Below are 25,027 nucleotides of genomic sequence, written 5' to 3' on the forward strand. Positions count from 1 at the left end.
GTGACAGAGCTGGCAGGGGCTGTGGGGAGTGGGGGTCAATTGTCCCCCAGAAGCTCCAGCATACCCTGCGCAAGCATGCAGGGCATGCTGGAGAGACCCCTGGAGCCAGGAGGTGGCTTTTCGCCTCCCCTCCGTGGGTCTCCTCATAAATAGCCGCGCCGCAGAGCCGCGCTGCTGCTACTCACAATTTTGAAAACCGGGTTTGCGGAGTGCTCGCTCTGCCAACCTGGTTTTAGGGGAGGGGTACTTAGGTGGGTTAACCCCTGGGAGCCACCGGGCTCACCTGCGAGCCCAGTGGCTCCCACGATCAGGCAAAATCGGGCTAGGCTCCCCTAGCCCGATTTTGCCTGATCGTGGGAATAGCCCCAGTTTGTGATTATGTCAACCACCCCAATTCAATTTGCTAAACAATAAATTTTCAATCAGTATCACAACCCAGTGGTGGTGGTGGTGAAATGGCTCCTTCTCTGACAAGAAAATAGACTGAAAAGCCTGGGTATCAGTGCTGCATGAAGCCTCCCTGTTCCAAGAGCAAAAAGCAGTGGATTGATCCATTATGGTGGCTTCTGTTTTCAAGACACACTGCTGCTCCACTCAGAAAGCATGTGTGCTTTCATGCACAGTTTCACACACCCTTTCAGAATCACTGCTATAAGAGGAGCACACGCAACTCAGTGGGGTCTACATAGCCTGCATGTGGTGGATAAAAAGATCTCCTGCTCTAGCTGCCTGGCTGAGACTGCAAACACTGATTATCAAGTGCCTGGCAGTCCCATATACATTGCTGCTAGGCTGCGTTAAGCTTGGTGGGGCACAAAGTGCATAGGCTGGAGCTAAAAGGGAAAAGAAACCATCCATGTTGTCACCAGCACAAGCTAAATGCTGGAAGCTGTTGAGAAGCAGAAAGGTGTTTTATGTAACTCCTACCACACACTTCTCACATTAAAGTCACCTTGCACATGAATATCCTCATCCCTCTTTTATGTCAACCAATTGCTCCTTTGCTGAGAGGAGAGGTCTCCATCTTTTTAAATAGCATAGCTACACTAGTGACAGCACAACCCCCCAGGAAAACTGCCACCTTACACCATGACCCTGGGGAAGCCAAACTGAGCTGTCCCATATTCTGAGCATGAAGTGTGTATGTGGCAGCATGACTGGATGTTTTCTGACAGCTCCTTTAATTCAGGGCCCATCACATGACAGATAGAATGATTTCTGTAATTATTTTTAGGCATAAGATCCTAAGTCGACTCTATTAGTGCATATTTTTGAAACTGTTTGACATAAAATACATATGGATAGTTCAGATACACCCCTCTGGATAAAGGCCTTTGAAATCCAAAGTGTCTGACTGCATGAGCTGCTACTGTATTGCTTCCAGGCTGGGAATAAGGCAAATATTCAACTGGCTGATTTTCATCCAAGAGATCTCATTGGAGTGCAATTTCATTCAAAGGCTTACATAAGCAGACTTTCTCTTTCTCATAGCTAAAGCAGCTCTGTCATGGTTTTGCTTCGGAGTTAAACCCTCATCATTTGCTTTTGTAAACCAAGAAGCAGAAGGAAACGCATGAAACATGTGCTAGCAGAAAACTAGCATTAACTCTAGCCATGCTAAAAGATTCTTTGTCCTCGTTAATCGTCTATCCTTTTACTTGCAAGTGAGGTGGGGTGGGTATTTTGAGTGGGAAGGTCTCCAGCCTTCCTCCACCCATTATCATTATGCCCCTCACACTTTAGTATTTAATTCCGTCTTCACTCAGCACTCTACCTCAGTTTCTCTTTCCTGACCCAAGACCCATTCACACAGTGAGGCTCTACACACGATCTGTGTGTAGAGACTAACTGAGCTCTGCAGGGAGCTCACCCTGGGCAGCTGGATTGGCTGCCCACACAACTACCAGCTCTGTTATGGAGTCGGTAAAGGCAGTGGGGCTAGAAGGCCACCTGGCCCCCAGACGTCCCAGAACGCCCCATGCGAGTGAGCGGGGCATTCTGGGGAGACTCTCATGGACAGAAGGCTTTTTAGAGACTTGCAGTTAGGGGTCTCCTCATGAGTTGCCACAGTGCAGAGTCGTGCTGTGGCGACTCATGATCACCAAAATGGGGTTAATGAAGCACTCGCTCCACTAACTTTGTTTAAGGGGGGGAATTAAGCAGGCTACCTACCAGGAGCAGCATGGCTCCTGGCGGTTCTCATGACCACTCAAAAGTGGGCTGGACTCCCTTAGCCTGCTTTTGAGCGGTCGTGTGAATAGCCTCATTATGTTCAGCTCTCGTTTAACACGAGTACAGTGTACACAGGCACAGATTTGTACACAGGCACAGTAATTCACTATGTTCTGCTTTCTATCACACACTTTCTATCTGTACCATGCATTTAGTGGGGCTGTATCCAGGTTCACCTTTAAAATGAACAGTCATTAACAAACATGTTGGCAAGTGTATAGACATCCATACACACGTACAGTACCATGTCTGAATTGGGCACCAGTCTATCTCTGGTGCAATTTCCAGGCTGAGAGGTGTGGTGTTTGTAAGAAAGCAATTTGTTAGTTTGGACTAGCTTTTGAAGAATGCTTTGTTGCAGCCTAGACCAGTGCTGGAATTTGGGATGGGGCATACACACAACAATCAGGATATCAGAAATGTAGGCTGGATTGGTTGCTATGTAAGTAACCAAAGGACATTCTTAACTTGTCAATTTTGCTTTACTGCCTGGCAAAGCACCAGGAATGCATATTTCCATTCCCTCCCACATTACAAAGCTAGAACCTGAACTGTGGAGAGAGGCAATATGTCTTCAGCTGGGTTCTCTTCATACAGGTTTGTGTTTTTAAAACCCACATAAGCAAATAGTAGATTCATTCACAGGACACTCCAGATGTCGGCTTCACCAGTGATAGTGGTCAGAAACATGGAAGCAAACTAGGCTAACAGAAGATGTTCTTAGAAGGATGCTATTATTATTATTGATGTTGTTCTTATGTTTATGGCCCATCTTTTTACCAAAGTACAAGGGGCAGTTAACCACCCGGTTAAAACAATACAAAATAAAAAAACAGAAGCAATATTTTATATAACACTGTTAACAGATACAAGGTAATATGACAATATTCACAGAGCCATTTTATTAGCAAGCACAGCCTGCAGTAGGAGCCTTTCCATATGCTGTTGGCTGCTTGGGTTGAGAAGCATCCCAGAGCTTAGTCAAACACATTGAGGTCATTCACACAAGCAAAAACTATCTGCTGCCCAGGTTTGGCAAATGTTACTTTCTACCATATGCACAACATTGCACAGAATGGTAAGTCTGCCAGAGAAAAGAAAGTGTGGGGGGGTGGGCAGGGCAGAGGTGGTGGGGGCCCTAATGAACATTCTGCCCTCAGGCTTCTCAGTGTCTTAAAAAGGCCCCGTTTCCTCCTCTCTACCTCTCCCTTACCTTAGCTGGTGGCACACAAGCTACTGCTGCTGCACAATTCCTACTCCCACTTCAGACCGTGAGTCTGCAACCCTGCATTGATATTAGACACTAACTGAGCAAAAAGCCCACTGTACTTATCTAACAGGTGCAGAATTTAGTGGAACCTAAACTTTTCCACCCATACCATATTCCTAATTTAAGTGAGGGTTTGGGGTTTTAGCAAAGCACCAAGGAAGCTACCACTTCAGTTACAGAGTGCAGAGTATAGTTGTTGCTTTGCTAAATAATCACAAACCCCAACGGGGTTATGGGCCCAGCAGCCCAAAAGTCTGCAGCAGATTCCCCCACACCCCATAAAGTGCAGCTGAGTGAGTTAGAAAGACAGCATGGATCCAGATGTGAGCAGGGCTGCCCTCTCCAAGCTGAATGGAAAGAATTACAATCAATGGGTCATAAAAATGGAAGCCCTTCTGATGGCAAAAAGACTTATTGGAGTTCTCACAGAACCACGACAAACAGATGGGGCAGCTGCCCAAAAGGAGTGGGATTCAAAGAACAACAGAGTATATAGCTAGGTTCTTCTAAATGTAAGTGATGACCTAATAATGCATTTCAAAGTGATTAAAATTGCCTCAGAGGTGCTGAAAAAGCTCTAAAAGCTGCATGGCAGAGTCTCCCTCAGTGCTATTGTCCTTGTAATTCAAAGGATTTGCAAAATACAGCTGGAAGGAGGGGATATTCCAACCTATATAAGTGTAATGCAGGAGACTCACAGATTACTCAAACAACATGGATCTACTTTGGATGATCATGTGTTAATTGCCTTGATTCTGAGATCTTTGCCACAGAGATATAACCATGTGAAGATGGCATTGGAAGTTTCACATGATAAACTTAAATTGGAAACTCTAATTGCATGCATGCATTATTTCAGCCGTAAACAGGGAGAAACAGATTTTGCAAAGCATGGGGACTATACTGTAGCTTTCTACAGCAAACAGAAGCTGTCCCCTGCTAACTTGGCAAAGAGGCACCTTTTAATGTGGTGATTCTCTTTATTCAGCAGGGGGAGAGTAAATGGCCCTATCCACCCCTAGCACAGTACCTCGAGTGACGGTTGCTGGTGTCTATCTTACATTTCTTTTTAGATTGTGAGCCCTTTGGGGACAGGGATCCATCTTATTTGTTTGTTATTTCTCTGTGTAAACCACCCCGAGCCATTTTTGGAAGGGCGGTATAGAAATTGAATAAATAAATAATAATAATAACATGAGGCTATTTACACGGTGGTAGAAAATCAAGCTAACCTTCGCTTGCCCGATTTTCTACCATCGTGAGAACCACTGGGCTCAGCTGCAAGCCCGGTGGTTCTTAAGTGGGTCATCTGCTTAAGTAGCCCAGTGCTTAAACTGGGTTTGCGGAGCGAGCGCTCCACAAACCCAGTTTTTGCAATCATGAGTTGCCGCAGCGTGGCTCCGCGCTGTGGCAACTCACAAGTAGACCCCTGACCGGGAGGCTCAAAAGCAGTCTCCCGGCTCAGAGGTCTCTCCAGCATGCCATGCGGCCCCTGAACTCCCCAGCCCCCGCCGGCTCCGTGACGGAGCCAGCAGTTTTGCGGGTGGCCACTACAGCCACCTGGAGCAGACTGACTGCTCATCTGTGGGGAGAGTGAGCTAAGCCCACTCTTCCCGCAAACCCTCCCCAGGCAGCTCCCACTGGTTGTGGGAACCGCCTCATTGTTTTAACTGTAACCAAGCAGGGCATTTGTATACTAATTGCCCAGAGCCCAAAGGTGGGAAATGCAAGAAGAATTCTAGAGGAGGAAAATCTGGTTACCATAGCTACAGAGATGATGCACAATTTATGACTACAACAGGAAAGAGAGCAAACATTTCTCACAGACAGAAAAGCAAACCGCATATGGGTTTTGAAGAACAGGACACAAACAGATAGTCAAACAGCCAAGACTTTCAATGTAGCAAGCAGGAATGAAAGGAATTATTTTATTATTGACTCTGTTGTTCCCCAAAATATTCGGAATCCCCTGAACTGTTTATTGATTTAGACAAAAATTACAAAGTTCCTTTTTTTTGTTGCTAATGGGGACATGGTTTTTTCCGATGGGGAGAGGAACAGCTGAACTGCATTGCTGGCAATATGGTGGACAGATTGAGAGAATTTTGATCTAGGATGCTCTCTTAGTCCCTGATATGGCGAGAAACTTGATCTCTGTGAGACTGGGACATGGAGACAATAAAGGATGCAAAGTGACTTTTGAGGACAAAGTTTGCTACATCACCAAAGATGATGATTTAATTATGACAGCCTATATGTGTGAAGATGGGCTTTTCCAACTGGACTGTGTAACTGAACAGCAAGGCTTGCAGCTTCATGCAAACACAAGAATTGTTCTACCATATGGCATAAAAGACTAGCACATAGGCAAATGAATGTGATAGATGAATTTGAGAAAAATGGACTGATTAAGGGCTTTAAAGTGGAGTCATGCAAAGAAGCTGCCACAATATGTCAGTGTTACTTACTTAATATTATTATTATTATTTTACATTTATATCCTGCTCTTCCTCCAATGAGCCCAGAGCGGTGTACTACATACTTGAGTTTCTCCTCACAACAACCCTGTGAAGTAGGTTAGGCTGAGAGAGAAGTGACTGGCCCAGAGACACCCAGCTAGTATCATGGCTGAATGGGGATTTGAACTCAGGTCTCCTTGGTCCTAGTCCAGCACTCTAACCACTACACCACACTGGCTCTCCAGTGTAATAAAGAGTTGAGACCCAGCTTTTCTGGACAGACACAGAGGGAGTCATAACATCCTCTGGAACTAATACATTCTGAAGTATGCGGTCCACATGAACACAGTATGGGTGGCAATCGCTACATACTCACATTTATTGATGATTTTTCAAGATTTACTTATGTATATCCTCTGAGAGAGAAAAGTCAAGTGTTTGAAAAAATTAAAGAGTATGTTGCACTGGTCAATAACAAATTTAGAAGAAAGCCTCAGAGACTAAGGTCAGACAATGGAGGTGAATACATGTCAAATGACATGAAAAGATTCCTAAAGGAACATGGGATTTCACATGAACCTACACCTGCATATACACCAGAAATGAATGGTGTGGCGGAGAGGAAAAATCGCTCCCTACTAGAAATGACCAAATGCATGTTACATGATGCTGGTTTGGCGAATAAATTCTGGGGAAAAGCAGTGATAAATGCAAATTACCTGCAAAACAGATTGCCAACCAAAGCAATAAACTAGATAGCAGCTGAACTATGGCATGGGCACAAACCCCTCTAAACCATATCAGAGTATTTGGATCAAAGGCTTATGTATATGTCACAAGGGCTAAGAGAACCAAACTCCATTGCAGATGTGAATTGGGAGTATTGGTTGGATATGAGCCTGGCCAAAAGGGATACAGAATCCTTGATCCTGCAAGTGGAGAGGTCAGAATTCGCAATGTGGTGTATTTTGATGAGAGACAAGAGCCAACTAGAGGTGATGTGCCAGAACTTGTGCCAGAGACCCAGATGAAAGAGGAACCATGTGAGTGGACCCTAATGAAGCTAGAGCCAGACAGTGAACTCAAAGAATCTGTCAGATTCAGAAGGCGCTGCACAGCCTGAGCCAGAACTGAGGAGCTCACAGAGGCCCAACAAAGGGGTTCCACCAGAAAGGCTCTCACTCAGAGGCTTGTGGAACCACCTGCAGAAAAAAAAGACTGTGGGATGCAAGTGGGTCTTCGAAGTCAAGCAGCATGCAGAAGGGGATGAACAGCACTACAAGGCCAGACTAGTAGCCAAAGGATACTCTCAAAACTATGGTGAAGACTACAATAAGACCTTTGAACCAGTTGTGAAACACGCTTCAGTTAGGACACTGCTCAGCATGGCAGTAGCCAGAAAGATGCAAGTTGACCATTTGGATGTAAAGACTTCTTCTTTCATGGGGAAATCAAGGAAGACATCTACATGCAATAGCCACCAGGCTTTGAGGTACCTGGAAATAAGGGGCTTGAGTGCAAACTACAAAAGAGCATCTATGGCTTAAAGCAAGCAGCCAGAGCATGGAATGAGAAACTGAATCAACTGCTACTTAAGGAGGGGTTCATGCAAGGAAAAGCTGACCCCTGCCTATATTCAAGACTCAGAGACAATAAATGGACTTACATCCTGACTTACATTAATTACTTGATCCTTGCATATGAGGAAAAACAAGACAGCCATGAGATTGTACAGCACCTGAACAAGGAAATAGAGGTGAAGGAACTCGGAAGCATCTCCCATTACCTTGGCATCCAAATAGAAAGTGAAGAGGATGGGACATACCTTCTCAACCAGAAGCAGAAGATAAAGGATCTTCTAGAATGCCTGGGACTAACAGATGCCAATGAAGTCAGTACACTAATGGATGCAAATTTCTGGAAGCAAGATGGAGACAGCAAGCCTTTACCAGCCAACAATCAATACAGAAAGGCAATTGGAAAGCTTCTGTATATAGCCACAGTGATATTGCTTCAGCAGTGGGAATCCTGAGCAATAAAGTAAGTGCACCAACCAATAATGATTGGATTGCAGTCAAAGGACTGGGAAAATACTTAAAAGGTACTGCACACTACATGTTGGAGATTCAAGCAAGCAGCAATCCCAGACTCTTGGGATAAATGGATTCAGATTGGGGTGAAGACAGAACAGACCACAAGTCCACCAGTGGACACCTGTTCTTGTATGCAGATGGAGCCATAAGCTGGGCTAGCCACAAGCAGTCACTTGTGCTCTCACCCACAGAAGCAGAATATATTTCCACAGCTGAAGCATGCACGGAAGCAGTGTGGATACACCACCTACTATCAGACTTTGCAACTGAGCAACCAAAGCCCCCAGTGTTGTTTGAGGATAACCAAAGTTGTATCCAGATCTCCCAGATGGCGAAGATGAAGTCTTGAACTAATCACATTCCCATAAAGTATCACTATTTTCAAGATATGCAATAAAAAGTGGTATTCAAGTTGGAGTACTGCCCAACAGAAGAGATGGTGGCGGATGGATTGATTATGCCACCACCAGAGACAGATTCCAGATGCATTGTGAGAAGATAGGAGTCATGAGCTGGTGTGAAAGGCAATGGGGAGGGGTGCTGGAGATGGAGTTCTAGTACATCAACCTTTTGCACCAACTATCCTAATGACCACTAGGGGCATTGGTAGTAGAGGTAGCTAGTGAGGGTCTCCTTACCTGTCCCTGCTTGCCTCTCCTCTATGACTCTTGTTTTGACTCCTCAGGTACTTCCTGTAGTGAGTCAGTCCTCTTTTTTTCCTCCTAGAGAGAAGATGGAAACATATATATATATATCTCCCTACCTATTCATTATGTAGCTGATAGACAGTCTAGAAGGCTCTTCACATGATTTGTGTGAACAGCCTCTAGGAGGTTTGCGGGGAAAGCGGGCTTAGCCCACTCTCCCCACAGACGACCAGCCAGTCTGCTCTGGGCAGCCACAGTGGCTGCCCACACGTCTGCCAGCTCCATCACGGAGCCAGCTGGGGCTGGGGAGTTCGGGGGCCGCGTGGCCTCCGGAAGCTCCAATATGCCCTGTGTGAGCACGCAGGGTGTACTAGAGAGACCCCCAAGCCGGGAGGCTGCTTTTAAGCCTCTCAGCCAGGGGCGTAGCAAGGTTGGAGTGGGCCCAGAGACAAAGAAGGAGCAGTACCAGGCTTGCAGCAGGGGAAGGTTCAGTTCACCTTCCCGCCCCCCCCCCCCGCATGCCATCGACGTGGGGTGTTGGGAAAGTAAGGGGAGAACAAGGCACAGAGTGGGTGCGACATAGAGGGTGGTGTGGGAGACAGAGGAAGTTTGACACCCTTTTAGAGCATTGCTGCAAAGCTATACAAGATGCAAAGCAGCAAAAAAATTGCTCCGATTTCCCCTCCATGTTTTGCAGAGAGGAGAAAAAGACACTTTGCAAGGGACTCCTGTGGATGCAGCAGCACCTCCCACTCCCCTTGGGCTGAGATGTGGAAAGAGGGGAGGCTCTCTTCTGCCTCTGCTTTCCACCGCTGCCCCCACCCCGCTCACTGGCTCGGCTTCACTCTTGCCTGCTAGGGGGTCCTCCAGCCCACCCACTCCCCACTTGCCCCTTTTCCATTCGTCACACAACTGGGACTGGGACTCCAACCAAACAGAAGCACTTGGGGCAAGGGGTGGGGGGGGGGCGGAAGCAGTCATCGCAAGTGCTTGCCCCCACTTTTGACTCTCTCACACTTTAACCCAAGGATGGCTTCTCAGTCGAATGCCAAACGGGGGTATCATGTGCAGCTGCATCAAACAGAAAAGGTTTTCTGAAAAGCCTTTTTGTTTGGTGCAGCACTACAGCTGCACATACCCCACTTTCTGTTTACTGAGCTTCAGTGAACTACTGGGAGTAGCACTGCACAGAGTCATTCCTGGGCAGGGCATCCATACCTAGGCAGTTTTTGTGGGAGCCCTTGCCGCTGAAACCCTCACTCATTCCAAGACTATGCAGCTCGGTAGCTTCTTTCCACCACGGTTGCACTCCGCACTGCTCCCTCCTGCTGCGAGCTGCTCCTCTGTCAGGCTAAGCTGTTGTCTTCCAAGCCACCCCACCCCAGGGACAGGCTGGACTCCGTCCCTTTTTCTTTCTGTATACAAGTCAAGGTGGCTGTGCTGTCCTATTGCAAGCGGCTGGCGTTGCAGGCTCTGAAGGAATGGGAGAGGAAGTGGGAGGGACGCTTCTCTTGCTGCTTCTCTTATGATTAACAGAATTATTATGTATATGGGTGCCAGGTCGGCGGCCAAAGAGGAGGGAGAGGGGCTCACTCAGGGTGCACTCGGGGATCAGCTGCTCAGCCAAATGCCGAGGGGAGTCATGATCGGGCGCTGGGGAGTGGGTCATGTGACCTGCCTCTGGGGGGGGCTCAAGGTGGGGGCCCGCCAGACAACTGCCTCCCCTTGCCTAATTATAGTTATGCCCCTGCTCCCAGCTGGGGGTCTACTTGTGAGTAGCCATGGCATGGAGCTGCTCTGCGGCTACTCACAATTTTAAAAACCAGGTTTGCGGAACACTCACTCCGCAAACCCGGTTTAAGGGGAGGGTCAGTTTGGTGGGTTAACTGCCAGGAAGCCACCAGGCTCTCCTGTGAGCCCAGTGGCTCCCACAATCAGGCAGAATCGGGCTAGGCTCCCCTAGCTCAATTTCACCTGATCGTGGGAATAGTCCCTAGCTCTTTCCTAGCTCAAATGTACTTCACTAATACGTCAATTCAGTATACACTCTACAGTGATCTCCATGCCTTTTACTTAAATACCTGCAACAACTAAACTCTGCACTCTGTAACTGGAGTGGTAGCTTCCTTGCTGCTTTGCTAAATAATCACAAACCCCAACAGTAGAAAGTGTTAAGTACTCCTCACATCAGCACTGCTCTGATCAAAGCTGAGCTTCCCATGGTTGCTTTAAATGGAAAAGAAAAGTTGAGAGATCTGATCACAGATCTTCTGCATTACTTCTCTGTGGCTCCAGGCAGCATGATTGGTAGCTGAAAAGGTTTTGGAAAGGGATCATCTCTGTCCCTGTTGAAATGCCCTGCAGTGCTGCTGAAAATTAATACTTTTATGAAAGTCTTCCCCCCTCCTCAGTTACTCTGTCTGTATGCCAGAATGATGGATGGTGTACAGTGCAATCCTTGCACTTCAGACAGAGAGAAAAGTGAGGCTGGGGGTTGCTTTAGATGTAGTGTGGATAAAGTAGATAGTTTTCACAGTACTGTCATGAAAAGGGCCCTTTGAGGAACCTGTTTATAAAAGCCCTTTTTTGTTGTAGAGGTTTATTTGTCAGAGGCATGACATGCAAGACTCTTCCTGATTGGCCTGTCTAGTTCCCTTCCTTTGAGCAGGCAGGGGTTTGAGGAGAGATTCTCAGAATGGACAGCAAATGTCAAACGTAGCTTCATATGCTTATGGCATGTGCTTGCACATGGTTGGGAAGGGAAAAGAGAATCCTGTGGTGCTCTTGTGACACCAGCCAGAATCCAGATTAAAATGCACAGATAGTAATAAATGGTTTCACAGTGTGAAGGTAGACTTTTCCCCATCTCCTTGTTCAGCATTGTTGTCCTTATTCCAGAAGACAATGGAGTAGGGAGATACTGGTGATTATGACTTAGCTGACACATGGAACCTGAGGTCCCTGCTTGCTATCCCAGCCTGCCTTGTACAGCCTTACAGCCATTGGTCCTGATGGTAAAGGGGGTGAGCTTGTCTGGAATGAACCAGAGGTTCATGGACAGCATGGGTTCAGACATAACATGCCTGACATAACAGTGGGAGCAGCACTTAGTTCGGCAAAACAACTTCACATCTTGGTTTGAGGCCTCAGATAAACCTCAGGTTCCTGCCATGATGTAGGTTCAATCACAGACAAGTCCATTACCAATTTTCCCAGTAGGTTCCATATTCTATGTGAACCTATTTGTCTGATATATTCCATTTTTTGCATATATGGCAGTTGTGATACACGTAAGTATATAAAAGGCGAAGAGTTTTTCTCACTGGTGAATGCTTGCGCAGTCTTAAAATGATGAAATCTACGATGTAATGAAATACAAATGTGTGGAAACAGCTGGAGTTTTTATTTATGTCCATCATAAAACTTTATACCCTAGCCCTTTTCACATATTATGTTCAACTCTCGTACAATCCGAGCACATCATATTCTGTTATTCCCGTGTTATGTTGGTTACAGGTGCAGCCATACACGTTTTAGCTGTATTCTGCATTGCAGGGGGCTTGTATCCAGGTTTGCTTATAAAATGAATGCAGGTATAGTCATTTACACAGAAACATGTATGTGTGCACAGGCATCTGAACGTGTGTACAACATAGCGAGGTAAGTCACATAAGCAGCCCTACCTGGGCTTGCACAGCCCTACCCGGGTAAGGCTGCTTGTATGGAGCGCTGGGATCAGTCCCAATCCTGGTGCTCTTCACCGGGGTAGCCCAGGTTGGTTTTTTTACCTCATCTAATAGTGGGGTAGAAGGGCATGAGTGGACTTTTACACCCCCACTCCCTGGTCATGTGAACACTAGGGCTGCCTGCAGCCTGATTGTGTACAAAGCCAGGCGATAAGAGCTCCTGGTGTGGTGCATTGTGGGATGCCAGATGATTGCCTTCTCCAGCTTCCTGCACTGCTGCTCGCTGCAGTGCCACTTGCGTGCCGCGGCAAGCAGCCGAGCTGGCAGGGATGGGTGATCATGTGTGGGGAGGAAGGTAAGAGCCTGCCTGACTGCCCACCCTCCCTGGCGAGTTCGTGTGAACAACTTTCATGTCTTTCAAGTAGGTTATCCCAAGGCAGTCTAAAACAGGCTATACAGTACAAAGGAATTGTGGGTCGGGGTCTGGAATGACTGTTCTGCTTACATGTTACTGGGTTCAAAATCCTGGTTGCTGGAAGAGGCCTCTAGAGAACCTTTGTGTGGTTGCGGGACGGGCGAGGTGGAAGAGGAAGAGGAGTGACTTCTTTGGGACCCCTTCAGATAGGAGAAATCAGTTTGCCAGGGATCTCCAGAAACCTGAATCCACCCTGAATGATATATGGAAGCTATTCTCATGACCTGGGGAAATCGGGCTACGGGAGCCTCGTCTGATTTTCCCCGGTCGTCTGCTGCCACAGGAGCTGCACAGCTCCCGGAAGCAAACTGTAAAAAGCACCCCTCCCCTTAAATGAGATTAGCGGAGCCAGTGCTCCGCTAACCCTGTTTTGTTGATCGTGTGCTGCTGAGGAGACCCTCGCCAGGAGGCTGGTACCAGCCTCCCGGCCACGGGGGTCTCTCCAGAATGCCCCACGCACTTACACGGGGCATACTGGAACTTCCGGGTGCTGGCTGGCCCTCGATCCCCTCTGCCCCTGCTGGCTCAGTGACGGAGCCAGCAGTCATATGGGCGGCCAATCCGGCCACCAAGAGATGGCTCCCTGCCCGTGTGCGGGGAGAGCGGGCTAAGCCCGTTCTCCCTCCACTACCCCGAATGGCACTTCACACCGATTGTATGAAGTGCCTCGTGGTTTCCTTTTGGTTTGTATACTGTTTTGTGAACTTTTTCTTGAAAAGCAATATATAAATATTCTGCAGAAAAATAGTATGAGCATAGGAAGTTGCCTTGTATTGAACTGTCATTGGCCCATCTAGTTCAGTGTTGTCTACAATGATTGGCAGCAGCTTTTGAGGATTTCAGAGAGGGGTCTTTTCCAGCACTTCTTGGAGATGTCAGAGAATGAACCAAATGAGTAAACCACATGTGGGACCAATAATGTCCTGTACCACTTAACTATGCCACTTCTGTGAATATGTACCTCTTCCCCAAACACCTGAGCAGCACTATTCACTGTATCTAACCAGTGTATCTAAGATTGGATAGGAGACGAGACAGTTTGAAATCAGGAATCCACATCTTAGTTTACATGCATCAAAACCTGAATGTTTATGTTTCTATTATGTTCGCAGATTTTTTTTTTGTTTCTAGAATAAACCAGCACTGTCAAAGCAACCTGGAATGATACTACAGTTTTGCATCACCATAGCTACATTGTTTGGAAAACACTATGGAAGTAGTTAAATTGATGAGGTCATGATCAGAGTAGAATTATGTGCTGTCTTGTTTCTTCTCCCTAAATAATAGAAGAATGAATACGCTGTATGCAGTCTGTACTAAAAATTCATGAATATGTTTGGAAAGATTGATTGAACTCATCTACTTTCAGAATTATAGTGGAACATATAAGTTCAAAAGCAGAAATACAGTAATCAAGCAAAACTAAATTCTAGATTAGTATGTTACCAGTCAATGGAAGACTTAAGTGATGAGGGTCGGACTCTTACACATAGACTGCAGCTGTGCGCCAGGTGTTTTGAGGCAAAGACTAGAAAAGGGGCTTTCTGAACTTGCATGATCAAACATTTCTGTTTAAATTAGCATATACTAACAAAGTAAATTATTTATTTCTCCTCCACCTTTTGCACAGTTGTTGGAATTGGTCCAGTTCTGTCATTTGGATGTTACAGCTCAGAACTGTGGCTGTCCCACAACTGTATGAAGGAAGATGACAGACATTCCATATTATATTTGGTACTCTATACGCAGGGGTGGCCCAAGGAATTGAGGTGCCCAAGGCGAGGTGCCAAATGCTGCCTTGCCCCATGCCCCTGGTGGGGGCCAACCTCCTTTCAAAACCAGCCCTTGAAAGCTTTGAAAGTGGTGTGGGGAGCAGAGAGGAGCAAAGGCTTGCCACAGTCTCCCCTTCTCTCCTTGTGCTTTTGTCCAAGCTTTGCAAGAAGTGTGAGAAGAGATGCTCCCTGAAAAGCTTGCAGAGGTCATATCGGTCCTAAAGAGCTGCTCTGATGGTGACAACAACAGGCATCTTGCCCAATGGAACCCTAATAATTTGTTGTCTGAGGCAATTGCCTCGCCTCACCTCATGTGCATACAAATCAGGAAACTGCCTGACAAAGTCATACACATTTATCACGTATTTTATAGCTCCTTTCAGTTCTGATCTCCCATATTTGTCTCCCTTATATACATAGATGTCATTTACACAAGTGAAAACTGTGTTCTGCCTGGGTTTGGGTGCTGTGTGTGCTCCCAGTTTTTGGTTGTGTGGAAGCAAGGTAGGAGGAAAACCTGGATAGAAGTGATTGTGTGGAAGCAAGGTACAATAGAAGGAAAAGCTACACAGGCTTCCCTCCTACACTAGTTCCACACAACCAGAAATTGGGAGCACACACAGCTCCCACACCTGAGTAGAACACAGTTTTTGCTTGTGTGAATGACCTCAGATTGTTTTATAGCTGCTTCCCTCATAAACAAGGAGGCTCTTCACATGATTTGTGTGAAGAGCCTCTAGGGGGTTTGCGGGGAGAGCGGGCTTAGCCCACTCTCCCTCACATGAGCCGCAGTCTGCTCTGGGTGGCCGCAGCAGTTGCCCACATGACTTCCGGCTCCGTCATGGAGCCGGCCGGGGCTGGGTAGTTCGGGGGCTGTGTGGCCCCTGGAGGCTCCAGTATGGCCTGTGCAAGCACGCAGTGCATACTGGAGAGACCCCTGAGCCTCCTGGCTGGGGGTCTACTCATAAGTAGCCGTGGCGCGGAGTCACGCCACAGCTACTCACGATTTTTAAAAACTGGGTTTGCGGAGCGCTTGCTCCACAAACCCAGTTTAAGGGGTGGGCTACCAAAGCGGGCTAGCTGCTTGTAAGCCACCGGGCTCACCTGTGAGCCTGGTGGTTTACACGAGTAGCAAAAATCGGGCTAGGCTCTCCTAGCCCAATTTTTGCTGCTCGTGGGAAAAGCCCCATGAAGTAGTCTTAACTTGGTTTAACCTAGACTTTATTCAGAAACAACTCCATTTTTCTCCTTCTCTTTCCCCTCCTTTTTCTTTCTGACTCCACCCCGCACACTGAGGCTATTCTCACGATCGGCCAAAATCGGGCTAGGGGAGCCTAGCCCAATTTTGGCTGATCTTGGGAGCCACCGGGCTCGCAAGTGAGCCTGGTTGTTTCCTGGCAGTTAACCTGCCTAAATACCCCTCCCCTAAAACTGGGTTTGCGGAGCGGCTACTCACGAGGAGACCCCTGGAGGGGAAGCAAAAAGCATGCCTCACCAGCATGCCCCGCGCGCTTGTGCAAGGCATGCTGGAGCTTTCAGGGGCCAATCGGCCCTCGCTCCCCCCAGCCCCCACCAGCTCTGTCATGGAGCCGGCAATCGTGTGGGCGGCCAATCTGGCCACCCAGGGCTCCCACCCGGATCGTCTGCAGGGAGAGCGGGCCTAGCCTGCTCTCCCTGCTGTGCTTCCCAAACCGGGTCTCACCCTCTGTGCATTAGACCACCACTCACTCTGGGCCACCCCAGAACCCCACAAGTGTCTTTAAGGTTTTTCTCCATAGGGAAGAATGGAGGTTTCAGCAGGCCCATAATTGCACTTGGGGGGTGCTGGGGTGGCCCAGAGCAAGGGTGCTAACCACCCCATGGGTTGCTAACCCATGGGGTAGTGGGTTTTGTTGTTTCTGAAGTGTTCTGAGTGTCAGTTCTTTGGTAGCATATAAGATTTTCAATGACAAGCCATGAATCCACTCTCATTGCTAACCTTAAAGACACACAAACCTCAAAAATCACTTAAAAATCAGCCCTTTGCCCAATTCCTTTCAAATAATTCTGAAAGCTTCCTTGCCCCCATTGGGCACTACCAACCACCACACTCTGCTCTAGGACACCCCTTTGACCCCGACATGAAGTTATACATTTGTTGACACCTCCATGCTTCTTTATGGAGAAAAACCTTAAAGACACGTAAACTTCAAAAATCACTTAAAAATCAGTCTTTTGCCCAATTCCTTTCAAATAATTCTGATAGCTTCCTTGCCCACCTTGGGAACTACCACCCACCACAATCTGCTCTACAACACCCCTTTCCCCCCAACATGAAGCTATACATTTGCTGCAATCCTCATTATTCCCCATGAGGAATTCAAAAATACTTTTAAAATTCACCAATAATCAGAGGAGTGTCCAATTGCCTTGGGGGGTTTGGGGGGGGTAGGCACCCCTGGGTGCCTACCACCCACCCCATGTTTGTGCCTCTAGGTCAGGGATGGGGAACCTTGGCACTCATGCAGATGTTGGTCTACAATTCCCATAATCCCTAGCTATTGGCCTCTATGGCTGGGGATTATGGGAGTTGTAGTCCAGAAACAGCTGGAGTGCCAAGGTTCCCCATCCCTGCTCTAGGTGCTCCACAATAGGGGATATGGGCTGGTTCATGTCCCATTATACCCTATGAGAAAAATAATTAAAAATATTTCAAATGTTGAATGCTTTGGGGGTTGGGTGGTTGTTGGCACCCATGGGTGCGCCACAATATGGAATAATGGTCTGGTTCGAGTCCTATTATACCCTATGAGAAAAAAATTAAAAAATATTTCAAAAATTCATTTAAAAATCGTACGAGTGTCCGATTGCTTTGGGGTTTGGGTGACAGGTACCCATGGGTGCCAGCTACCACCCCACCCACTTTTTGAGGATTGAACTGGTTTGAACTGGTTCGAATTAGAACCGAACCAGAGGGTGTTTCGAGCAAAACCAAAACCGAACCACCCCCTCCTGGTTTGAACCCAGTTCGAATTCAAACCGAACCGGGCAAATCAGTTTTATGCACATCCCTAATGAAATGCAACACATACATACGGTTTTCATCTCTGAGATGCATCCCTAGCCATATTTTCATGCTATAAAATTGCCAGGGATGGCAGGGTGAGCACCCTCATCTTATTTTTCTAATGCTTGGCAGTTTCTAACAGTGTGCTCAGTCAGCGTCTATCAAACACACAACAAAGCAGCACGAGAGAAGATAATGGCTCCAATCCAGAGTTTCACAGGTACTGTCCTGCACATGCTGGATTGAAAAGTACAGATTTTCCTATTAACTTTGAACTGTAGAGGCAGGTCTATGCATGGAGAGTTATGCATAGTTAGTTATTACATATGCCATTAAAGTGAATGTGGAAGTCATTGCTTCATTGAGGTTTCAGATATACATTGTCCTGCTGCATTGGGGTTCCAGATATACAAGAAGTCACTGGGTTTATTGACTATTTGGCAGTGTTTTTTCTTGTTAGCAACTTATCAGTCCTGCTTCGTTAAACTCTCTAAAGTAATATGCATCTTAACAGAAGGCAGAGAAAAGCAATGTTGGTTCAATCTACTTTAATAGCAGCTTGCTGCTATAAGCCACATCCCGTAAAGACTGAGATTCAGGGCCAGTTCACATCACCCTTTTGGCCTCAGGTGTTTCAGAATCACTCACAGGAGTCGTACCCATACCATCAACAAAAATAACTCAAGTGCAGTTATTCAGCATGAATTTTGTTTGTTTGAGACAATGATCAGGGCTTGGGGGATACCTCAGCCTCTCCATCTGTACTTAGCAGATGCTGATCTCTACAGGAGTCTTGAATTTTAGAGAATCTCCTGTAGAGACAGGGTCCAGGATCATGAAAGTCTGTGAGAGCTCCCATGTCAAATTTTGCTTCATCTCTAATTGGGATACTGAAAGATACCATAAAAATACAAATGATCATATTTCTTCTCATTATTTATCCTTTGGTTAACAACAATGCATAATGTTTGGCATGATTCACTGCATTTGTCACTCTGTAGCTGAATTTCTCCTGGATGCTGTGCTGTTTTTCAGAAATATTTTTTAGCCAAATCCTTCGTAATATGTTTTTAAAAGAGCTCGAAGATTTCTTCTTGTTTGGCATGGCTCACCAAGAGTATGTCCAAGCAACTTGTGAGCAGATTCATTGCCAGCCTGACAGATGGGCACAAATATTGGCATTTACAAACATTTGCAAAATGTAGAAATCCATTGCTTTTTAAAGAACAAGGTTAATGTTCTCCACAATATGCTGCAAGGCAAAGAGTGGCTAACAGATGGAAACCCTATGTGATATGATGACTCTCATATTTTCTTCACCATGTTTTCTGACAGCAAAAATAGGGAGGGGCAATTTCAGTATTGTCTCAGCCTGCTAGCAACTATCTTACCTTTCCCTCCTCCAATCACCCTCAGACTGACAATGAGGCTGTGCACACAAGCAGCCCTACCCAGGTTAGGGAAGCCCTACATAGATAGGGCTGCTTGTTTGCAGTGCCAGGATTGATCCTGATTCCGGTGCTGCCTCCCTCACAAACACAGGTTTTGTATGCAGCCCAAGCATACACAGAGGACCGGGTCTCATGATCAGTGAGACCCGGTTTTTCCGAGTGCACAAGGAGAGTGGGCTAAGCCCACTCTCCCCGCACACGAGTGGGGAGGGAACCCTGGGTGGCCGGGTCGGCTGCCCACACAATTGCTGGCTCTGTGACGGACACAGCCCCCAGAAGCTCCAGTATGCCCTGTGCAAGCACGCAGGGCATACTGGGGAAACCCCCGGAGCAGGGAGGTGGCTTTTTGCCTCCCCTCTGGGGGTCTACTCGTGAGTAGCCACGGCGTGGAGCTGTGGCACAGAGCCATACCGCGGCTACTCACGATCAGATTGCCCGGGTTTGCGGAGCGCTCGCTCTGCAAACACAGGCTAAGGGGAGGGGTTCTTGAGCGGGTTACCTGCTCTAGAACCACTGGGCTCACAGGCGAGCCCAGTGGTTCTCATGATCAGCAATAATCGGGCTAGTGGAGGCTAGCCCGATTTTTGCTGATTGTGAGAATAGCCTCAGAGTCAGGTGCCTAGAGTGCCCAACTTCCAGGGGAATCCCCCAATGCACTGTGTTCATCGTGTGGTGCACTTGCGGATTTCTGGATACCAGGACAACAGGTCCTGGCCTCCAGAGATCTATGCTGCATGGAGCAACATGGATTGTGTGGGCGCACGGCAGAGCATCAAAGAGGTCACACGATCCATGTGTAGAGCCGAAAGGGGGTTTGCGGGGACAGTGGGTTTGGCCTGCTCTTGCTGCAGATGAAAATATAAGATAGTCAATTATTGTTCATAGTTCTAAAGTCAGGTCTCTTAAAAATATATGACTTGGAGCAGACATTGTTCTATCTCCTAATCATACTAAGAAGCTATTTTCACGAGTAGCAGGAACCAGGCTAAGGGAGCCCAGCCCTATTCCTGCAGCTTGTATGCAGCAATGGGAGCCGCATGGCTCCCTGCGGTGGCTTGGTGGCAAGCCCGCTTATGGAGCCCACCGCTTAAACCAGCTTTCGGGTGCGAGAGCACCCAAAAAGCCGGTTAAATGATTGTGTATCACCGCTGCACGGCCCCATGCCACAATGAGGCTCTTCTCATGATCCATGAGAAGAGCCTCTAGGGGGTTTGTGGGGAGAGCGGGCTTAGCCCACTCTCCCTCACATGAGCCGCAGTCTGCTCTGGGTGGCCGCAGCAGCTGCCCACATGACTGCTGGCTCTGTCACGGAGCCGGTAGGGGCTGCGCAAGTGCGCAGGGCATGCTGGAGAGACCCCCAAGCCGGAAGGCTTCTTTTGAGCCTCCCAGTCAAGGGTCTACTCGTGAGTTGCCGTGGTGTGGAGCCGCACCGCGGCAACACACAAGTAAATAAACTGGGTTTGTGGAGCATTCGCTCCGCAAACCTGGTTTAAGGGCAGGGGTTCTTTAGTGGGTTACCCGCTTAGGAACGACCGGGCTCACAGCCAAGCCTGGTGATTCACACAATGGGAGGAAACTGGGCTAGCCTTTGCTAATCCGATTTCCTCCCACCGTGTGAATAGCTTCAATGACTCACAAGTAGCCTCCCAAACATGTCTCCCAGCATCTGGAGGTTCCTCAAAAGGCACCACACACTTGAGCAGTGCCTTATGCAATTCTTGGGGGCCTGGTTGCCCCCGAACCCCACCGCACCAACTGGCCCCATGACGGAGCTGGTAATTCTCTGGATGGCTGATCTGGCTGCCCAGGGAGGGCTCCCTGCTAGTCTGCAGGGAGAGCAGGTCAAACCCACTCTCCCCGCAAACCCCCTTTCTGCTCTACACATGGATCGTGTGTAGAGCCTTTAAGTGTCCTTTGGGTTCATGTACTCCTTCTTCCTCTCATATTCTCATGCTCTTTCCCTGTCCCTTCTCAACACTTGAATTCAAATTCTTCCCTCCCTTACCTTTTATTTTATTTTAAGAGAACTTAGATAGCATTGACCATGATTAGGTCAAACCACAGTTTTCAAACCCACTTCTTCTAGCCATGGGTGAAAACTGTGTCCTGCAGCTAATCTTGCTTAGCTAAAATGACAGTGCAGACTGTAAGCTAAGCATGGATAGTTCTGAAAAGGGAAGCAAGTGAGGGATTTGATGTGTGAGAGAAATGAAAGGAAGGTACATATTATGGCTGTGCATCACAGTGGCCTGAAAATCTGATCCAAAGAGGTGCAAGCCCTATCCGAAAATAACATTGAAAAAGAATGGATGTGGGTGGAGATTACCTTTGCTAAGGATGCAGCATCTCTAATGAAATCTGCTGCCTTACAGGCAGCCTTAGGGGTAGTGTTACAAATTGCTGCCTGAGGTAAAAATAGCTGCGCCCTGTAACTATAGAGGCAGACATTTTTTCTCACCAGGAAAAGGATGCAATGTCGTGATGTTGCTTCCTTTTCTGGTGCATTGTAGGACAACACCAGTGAAGAAAATGCCACCACTGTGACTGTGCCCAGAAGGCAGCCAATTTCTTCCGAGAAACCACATCTTCAGTAAAGGCAAGCCTCCCAACCTGATGCATCAAGCTGATACAGTTTAATGTGATCTGATCCACCCTGGGATCAAATGCATGTTTTGATCATTACTGGGATCAGGTCAAACACTTCCCGTGCACAGCTGTAGTGTGTATAAGCCTACAGAGTAGGGGTATGCATGGAACCAGCATGGGCAGTTCAGTTCGAATTGGAACAGAATACTAACTGAGCCACTGGGTCCATAAGCCGGTTCGTTAGAACTGGCAGTGGTTCAATTCAAGCTGTCAAGCCAGGTCCAAGCAGTTTGTCCTGGTTCGATTGCCTGGCTTGTAAACGGGAATCGGGTAAGGAAGGATTCACCTTTACGAGCAAAGGGGTATTGCATCTCCAAAAATGGGTTGAGGGATGGGCAAGAGGGCACCTTTCTAGCTCTCGCAGTGGCTGTGGCTCGCTGCGGCAGTAGCTCCGTGGTGGTGGTGGCCCCTCTTGACCCTGCTGGTGCTATCTCCCCCGCACCACAGGAGTGCTGGTGGGGCTGAGAGAGGTTGCTGCCACTGCTGCTGCAGGGCCACTGCCACTGGGGAGTTGCCACCAGAGCTGCCACCATGAGAGCCAGTAAGGTGCCCTCTTGCCTGCTTCCCCAAACCCATTTTAAGAGAGGCAATCCCTAGGGATGTGCACGGAACCGCGGAGCTGCGGTCCGGCACTGGGGTGGGGGGTTCCAAATAACGGCGGGGGGGGGGGGGGCTTTACTCACCCTCCCAAGAACGGCGCCGTATTTATGTGAGTAAGCGGGCGGCATGCCTCCCTGCCGTCCGCTTCATTCCCCCTCTCGGCGTTCCCTCCGTTCAAATTCTGAATCGGGCGGCAGGGTATCTCCCAGTCCCTGCCGCCCTCTTTAATGCCCCCGCTCGGCTGGCGGCCGCCCCATTCAAGCCTTCAAGACCCCTGCCAGGCCGGCCCTTCCCTTCCCTTCCCTTCCCTTCCCTTCCCTTCCCTTCCCTTCCCTTCGCAAGGGGGACGAGCGGCAGAACTCCCTGCCTTCCCCCTTGCCGGCTGCGCTGCAAATGGCTTCTAAGAAGCCTTTTGCGTGCATGCGCGCAAAAGGCTTCTTTTTCGCGCATGCGCGCAAAAGGCTTCTTAGAAGCCATTTGCAGCGCAGCCGGCAAGGGGGAAGGCAGGGAGTTCTGCCGCTCGTCCCCCTTGCGAAGGGAAGGGAAGGGAAGGGAAGGGCCGGGCCGGGCCGGGCCGGCCTGGCAGGGGTCTTGAAGGCTTGAATGGGGCGGCCGCCAGCCGAGCGGGGGCATTAAAGAGGGCGGCAGGGACTGGGAGATACCCTGCCGCCCGATTCAGAATTTGAACGGAGGGAACGCCGAGAGGGGGAATGAAGCGGGCGGCAGGGAGGCATGCCGCCCGCTTACTCACATAAATACGGCGCCGTTCTTGGGAGGGTGAGTAAAGCCCCCCCCCCGTACTCCTGTGGAACCCCCCACCCGAACCAAAACCACCCCGTGTCCAGACCGGTCTGGAGGCCTTTAGAATGGCCTCCGAACCGGTCCGTGCACATGACTAGCAATCCCCCTTTGCGTGTAAAGGGGAATCCTTACCAGATTCCCCTTTACAAGCAGATCAATCGAGCCAGGCGAACTAGGCCAAACCAATTCAATCTGAATTGGGGCCAGTTCAGTTCAAACTTGGACCGGCCCCCTCTTGGCAGGGGGCAATCTGGTTCGAGCTCAAACTGGCCGAACCAGGCCAGTTCAAAAAGGTTCCACACATCCACACGCCCCTATTATAAGGCACTTCCAGTCTCCTAACTATGGTTAGGAGATCAGGCAACAACAGTGCATCAACCACTGGACTTTATATTTGCATACAACAACAATTGGCAAGTGGTGTGTTAAACAAGAGAACACATAGGTGTCCCTCCTGGAACTATTAGATAAAATAAGAACAATGCTTTGCTTAAATGAAGATGGTTTCATTTTCAGCCTGTGTTAAGCTCTGAAATCTGATGCACTATAAATAGAGGCAGGCAAGCCATTAGATAACAAGCAGAAATGACATTCATAGCCGGCAGTTCCACATCCTCATCAAAAATGTGCTGAAATGACAGTGAATGTGTATTAGGAATTTAATGTAACTTGCTAGTGAATTGTTATTGACCTTGATCTTAAGGTTCAAGCAGCCTCTGAGTTTGCATTTTATTCTGGCTCTCAAGCATACATTACAATGCCTGGAGCTGAAAAAGTTGCAAACCCACAATCCCCTTAAGGATGTGAATGTAAAAGGGGTTGGTGGAGGATAAGGTCATTTCTTACTCCAGATCTGATTTTAAGGATTTTTTTTTTTAAAGGAAAGTCTGAAGCTTAGTTATCACAGAGGTGGTAAACTTTTTTGCCTAGGATGGACTACATTGGCATGCAGTTGGATGCTCACGTGACTGAATCTTCTTCACACAAGAAATCTCTGCTGCATTGGCAACTAAATGTTAAGGAGAAGAGTTCTAGCCTTGCCTCCTCCCTGACCTTCTGGTTTTCTATCTGGATGGGAGATTTTTGTATGGATGAGCATTTGATCGTCTGAATGAACTCCTGCTTGCAATCTGATGTAGTACAGCTCAGGCTTGACACCATAATAAGGACCAGGCCAGAATATTTAACATGTTTTCACAAGACTTTCATTTTTTAAAAGGCTGCTTTTCCATCTGAGATCCATGCTGTCACCTAGCACTGATTTCATACTCTGCATCTTTTGATGCAATGTATTTTACTACCAGACATCATAATTATATTCTGCGAAAGACCTGGTTCGAAAATAACAGCATACCGGTTTATTAAGTAAACTATTCAGGAGTAAGAGCCAATGGTATCACATCCTACAAACTGAAAATGCACTGAATTTAGTTGAGTTAAACTCTTACTTACTTACTTGCTTACAAAAAAGACCCTGGGCGGTTCATCATCATCATCATCATCATCATCAATAATAATAAACAAATCTTACACATGCTTGATGTGACTTACACACTCTTGATGATGTAAGTCACATTATCTAGAAAAAAATTCTCTGAATCCTACACTTGTAATAGCTATGTATAACACCCACATACCCACAAACAAAACAGAAAAAAACCCACCATCTGAGAAATGGGTAATCACAACCCTACATTTGTAATAGTTATATATAAGAACAACAAAAAACTGAAAATCGCAAACTTTTTTTATTTAGTGTCAACAATGCCCTGAACCCTATATGAAAGAAAAAAGTGGTGGGATCTCTGCATGTAGCAGACTTAACAACAGTTCTGCATAGCTTGTTACC

At 47.6% G+C, this 25,027-nt stretch overlaps 1 long non-coding RNA gene across 1 annotated transcript in view; it reads right to left on the reverse strand.

The window, feature by feature from the left end:
- LOC128325436 (uncharacterized) overlaps positions 1 to 25,027 on the reverse strand; it is a 180,765-nt gene that overhangs the window by 90,899 nt on the left and 64,839 nt on the right. The window contains exon 3 of the long non-coding RNA XR_008307448.1: positions 8,693 to 8,776. This is a non-coding gene — a long non-coding RNA (uncharacterized LOC128325436). The remainder of the gene's footprint in view (positions 1 to 8,692; positions 8,777 to 25,027) is intronic.

This window comes from Hemicordylus capensis, chromosome 4, assembly GCF_027244095.1.
Source record: "Hemicordylus capensis ecotype Gifberg chromosome 4, rHemCap1.1.pri, whole genome shotgun sequence".
Taxonomy (NCBI): Eukaryota; Metazoa; Chordata; class Lepidosauria; order Squamata; family Cordylidae; genus Hemicordylus; species Hemicordylus capensis.